Raw genomic sequence first — 5,825 nt, forward strand, 5'->3', positions numbered from 1 at the left:
TAACATTTTATAACAGAGTGTGGGAGAGGGGAAGATTACCAAGTGCATGAAAAGAAGCAGTAGTAATTCCAATAAGGAAACCTGGCAAGGATCTGTCAAAACCCACTAGCTACAGGCCAATAGCACTAACATCAAATATATGTAAGTTAATGGAAAGGATGATAACAGAAAGGTTATCGTATGATCTTGAGAAGAGAGAAATGCTGGCAAGTTATCAGTGGTTTTAGGAAGGGAAGGAATTCCACGGACTCAGTGATAAGGTTAGAGACTGAAATAAGAAAGGCCCAGGCAAATAAAGAATCAGTAGTTGCAGTGTTTTTTGACATTGAAAAAGCCTATGATATGATGTGGAAGGAAGGATTATTAATTAAACTTCACAAGAGGGGGGTTGGGGGTAGAGCTTTTAATTGGATTAAAGTTTTTTTGTTCGGTAGGAAAATTCAAGTTCGGATTGGATCAGAATTATTAAAACAGTACATAGTGGGAAATGGCACACCTCAGGGTAGTGTGATTAGCCCATTACTTTTCATCATTATGATCAATGATGTCTTCACAAAGGTACCAGTGGATATAGGTAGGTCACTGTTTGTGGATGATGGGGCCTTGTGGAAAAGAGGCAGGAACATGGAGCATATAATCAGGAAACTACAAGGAGCAATTGATGAAGTGGTAGAGTGGGGTTATGATTGGGGATGTAGATTTTCAGTAGAAAAAAACTCAAACTGTATTTTTCACTAGGAAAAGAATTGAGGTAGGGAAGAAGTTAAGGATGTATGGGATTGAATTAGAAAGGGTTGGATCATTTAAATTTCTGGGAGTTATATTTGATTCATGATTAACATGAGCAGACCATATCAGGAAAGTTGAGGAGAAATGTAAAAAAGTAATAAACATGATGAGATGTTTGACTGGTAGGGAATGGGGAGCAAGTTGTTCAGCATTGAAGAGAATGTATGTGGCTTTAGTAAGATCTGTGTTGGATTATGGAAGTGTAGCATATGGATCAGCAGCTAGGTCTCTTATAAGGAAACTGGATGTGATTCAGGCTCAGGTTTTGAGAATGTGCAGTGGGGCTTTTAAATCATCACCAGTGTCAGCCCTGCAGGTAGAAATGGGAGTAATGCCTTTGGAATTAAGAAGGATGCAATTGATGGCAAACTACTGGGCTAATTTGCAGGGACACAATGATTCTCACCCTGCTAAAGGAGTGTTGCAGGAGTCCTGGGAAAATGGGAGGTTTCAGAGGGAAAACTTTAGCCGGGTAGGGAATGATATTGTTAGATCATGTGGAGTGTTTGATCTAAGGATAAGTCCTTCAGTAGTTTATCCGGTTGTAGCTCCATGGAAGCTTGTATGGCCTGATGTAGACTGGCATTTGTTAGAGGTAAAAAGGAAAGGAAAATATAAAACTGATTTGGTAAGTGCATTTAAATGTCATGTGATGGAAAGTATAGTGATTATACTCAGGTCTATACAGATGGTGCTAAGGAACCTGAAACAGGAGTGACAGGGTTTGGGGTGGCTATAACAGCAAAAGCAATTGCAATCAGCAGAAGTACATCTGATAAGTTAGCGGTGTATACAGTGGAGATGATGGCGGTGTTGGTTGTGTTGCATTGGGTGGAGAAAGCTGGACTAGTCAAAGCGTTGATATGCTCAGATTCATCTTCAGTTCTAGCAAGTTTAAGGTCTTCTCACTCAAACAGCCGGCAAGATGTACTTCATGAATTCCTTCAGTCAGTCACAAGAGTTGCAAATCAGGGAGGTCAGGTTAAATTTCTATGGGTTCCAGCTCATGTAGGGGTGAAGGGGAATGGAAGGGTGGATGAGTTGGCAAAGAGGGCATTAAAGAAAGAAAATATAGAAATGCACATTAGTATCAGTAAAGCAGAGGTTAATTGTATAATCTGGGAAAAAATCAACCAAATGTGGCAAGAAATATGGGACAGGGAGGGGAAAGGGAGGCATTTATATCAAATACAACAAAGTGTTGTAGGTAGTAGATACAGAAGAGAGGAAATTGTGTAGACTAGGTTAAGGCTGGGGCACTGTGCACTAAACCAAACATTGAAATTGATAGGGAAACACCAGACAGGATTGTGTGAGGAATGTCAGGAAGAGGAGACAGTAGAACATGTAGTTCTGAGTTGCAGGAAGTATGGGATACAGAGAGAGATGATGAGAATTAATCTAAGGGAATTGGGGGTGCAGGAATTCACATTAAAAGGGTTGCTGGGCATGGGTGAGAGAGCACAGGTTTGGGTATTTTTAGCTTTCTTAAGGGGTACAGGGTTTTTTTAATAGGATATGATGGATAAACAGGAATAGGGTACTAGGATGGCCAAAGATGGGAGGATAAAGTGTAGGTTAGGGTATGTGTGTGTGAGCGATTGGGTGAAGGGATTTAGAATGTGAGTCTATCACACACTCTGGAGCAGAAGGTGGCGGTAATGCACCATTAAGCTGGGTGGGGGAGGGGGGGGTGGGGGGGAGAGAGAGAGAGAGAGAGAGAGAGAACGCGCGCCTCGGGCTGCTGGATTGCTCCTGTCCAAACCTCTTGTCTGTATCCCTTCTCTTCACCTTCGTGCCTGGAGCCTTGCCCTGTTTGGAACTGTCTGTCTGTGTCCACGCCTTCGCTAGGAAGGTCTGGCCATTTTGCCACAACCAGGAATTGTCTCATTGTGTTCAGCGTTCTGAGTAATGAGACCCGGCCCTACATCCTGTACACAAGGAGGGGTCCTGGCTTGGTGTTCCATGTTCCTGTTTCTCCCTCGACCAAGGCTCTGGGTTCTTGTCATGTCCATGTGCCTCACCCAGCACAGGAGTACCTTGCCCGGTGCTGGGATTCCCTCGTCCTGTGCTGAGGTTCCCTTGTCCCGTCCAGCAGTCTCACGTCCAGCCCTGTGCCTCTCCTCGTTCTGTAGCTACGTCTTGTCCTCGCCGGGTTCTGGAGTCCGAGCCCGAGTCAAGACCCAGGTTCTGGGCCCTTGTCCAGTCTCTGGCTCGGAGTCCAAGCTGAGACTCCTAGTTCCCAGTTCCATGTCCTGGTTCCCTATCCTCGTCAGGTCCTAGCCCAGGCCTGGAGTCCTTGTCCGGTCCGGGGCCGGTGTCATGTCCAGCGTCCTATCTTCCCTTCAACCCTTGCTTCCTTCTCACATCTAGTCCTGTTCCAAGTAGTTCAGTGTCTGTGTCCTATGAATGTAGTGACAGAACATGGAAACTTCCATTATGTTATTTTTATGTGTAATATGTTAAGAGGGCAGTGTCCATATCACATTAAGTACTAAATATCATTTGGGGCATGGCATTTTCAATTACAAGTTAAAGATCAAGTCTATTGTCACGGGCATGCATATTGAGTATTAACTTTTTGTAGCAGCAGTACAGTGTATTACAACCATAGTTTACATAAATTTAAATGAACCTACTGTAAGTACAGAACTTGCATGATGTCATAGCTATTAAGCTCAAATAGTTGTCTTGAAGTTTGTATTTCATAGCACATCATTCTTTTATAGCTCCTTGTATGTTGTAACATAAATTATTAGCCATGCTTTGTATTATATGTATCAGGTGACCGTTAATATTAAATTTTATTGTTAAAGTGTGCTTGTGTATTCACCCTGGTAATGCTAAAGTGCCTTTAAGAGAAACCGGTGACGTCATTGTGCACATGCAGTGTGGAGGAAGAGTTACAAAGTTCCTGAATGAATGGCGATTGCTGAGAACACATGGAAAATATCAGAGGAACTCAGCAGGGCAGGCAGTATCTATGGAAAAGAGTACAGTCAAAGTTTCGGGCCGAGACCCTTTGGCAGGACTGAAGAAATAAAAGTTGAGTCAGAGTTGGAGGGTGAGGATGAAACGGCTGGGAGTGAAGTAAAGAGTTGGGAAGTTGGTGAAAGAGTTACAGGGCTGGAGAAGGGGGAATTTAATAGGAGAGGACAGAAGGCCATGGAAGAAAGAACAAGTCATCCATTGTACCTGGTGCTTCAGGTGTGACCTCCTGTATATCAGTGAGACCCGACGTAGATTGGGAGACCGCTTCGCTGAACATCTGCGCTCCGCGCAGCAGAACAAGCAGGATCTCCCAGTGGACACCCATTTTCATTCCACTTTCCCTTCCCATTCTGACACGTCCATCCAGGGCCTCCTCTGCCATCGCGATGAAGCCACAGTCCGAATACACCTCGTATTCTGTCTGAGTAGCCCCCAACACCAATTACTCGAACTTCTGCTAATCCCCCCCTCCTTTTCTATTCTCCATCCCCTTTTGCCTCCCTCACCTTATCTCCTTGCCAGCCCATCGCCTCCCTCTAGTGCTCCTCCTCCCCCCCAGTTTTCTTTCTCCCATGACCCTCTGTCCTCTCTAATTGGATTCCACCTTTTTCCAGCCCTGTACTTTTTCACCAATCAACTTTCCAACTCTTTGCTTCATCTTTTCCCCCTCCCAGTTTCACCTATCACCTTGTGCTTCTCCCACCATGTGACTCCATCTTTTTTTCCCTCCAGTCCTGCTGAAGGGTTTCAGCATGCCAAATCGACTGTACTTTTTTCCATAGATGCTGCCTGGCTTGCGGAGTTCCTCCAGCATTTTGTGTGTGTTGCTCGGATTTCCAGCATCTGTAGATTCTCTCTTGTTTGTGTCGAGTGCTGGGAGTTGCTTTTCCCAGGCATGGCAAGCAAAGGTCAATAATATTTGATAATATCCATGTAAATTCAAGTATGCTTGTTTGTAAATCTACAATATCGGTAATTTGACATGTTTTACATGTGGATACTTTAAATTTTTGCAAGTAAGGCATCGGCGCTGGATAGCGTGATTGTGCGAAGTTCCTTATCGGCCTAGTAGGTTAGTTTTTCTAGTAATTTAACTACAAGGTAGTATATTGTAAAAGTTTATTTTGTCGTACTTTATTATTTCATGACTGAATGTGAATATAACAGAGTAATGTGAATGTGTTCATTTCTGTTTGCGTAGCGTGAGTGAGGAAAACTCGTTTGGGGGTCTAGCCTATACATGAGCACGTGTGTCCCTAAGCGAGTATACTTAATTAAGATAAGATGTATTTATTTATATGTTGATGTTGTATATAAGGTACAGGGTTGGTGAGATTCTGATGTTTGTATTTTTTTTAGAATTGCCACTACTCTATTGGTTTTGTATATTTTGATTTATTTACTTTCATACTGCATATGTAACTAGTTGATATTAACGGACTGAAATTAAGCTGAGATTGTAACAGCAGGAACTGTTCTTCTTAAAGTTGTGTTGCTGTTTTTATTTTGATACCCTCTTTCTGCATTAAAACATCTAAAATAGATAAAGGAATTAAAGCCCCTAACAAGTATTTGTTGGCTTGAGTGTGTGTTTTTCCCAGGCTACAAAGTATAGCAATTACTGTGCTTGCTCATTTATGATAACGCTGAAAGAGGGTAAGACTTGCAATGCTGTGCAAAAGTCCTAGGTTCTGTATGTTTGTTTTAGAGATCTGTTTTCACTTTGGCACAAAAGAGTCTTTTTCTGTCGATCAGTGTCAAAAAAGCCAAATTAAAACCACTGCGATTCAATATTGTCAAACAATAAAACATGAAAACTTCCATGGGGGGGGTGAATACTTCTTATAGGCACTGTATATAATATGACTGTCTTTTGTACAGCAATGTATTTGTCAACGTGCAGCAGAAAGAGAGTTTGTAAATATGGTGGGAGCAAAGGATGTCGGGAATGGTGCAGAGATAGACACACCAATCCAAGGTTATTTAGTTCCAGACAAGTAGTTTATTGATCATTACAGAAAGTCTCTGGTGCTTTGTGCTCCCTT

This window comes from Hemitrygon akajei, chromosome 5, assembly GCF_048418815.1.
Source record: "Hemitrygon akajei chromosome 5, sHemAka1.3, whole genome shotgun sequence".
Classification (NCBI taxonomy): Eukaryota; Metazoa; Chordata; class Chondrichthyes; order Myliobatiformes; family Dasyatidae; genus Hemitrygon; species Hemitrygon akajei.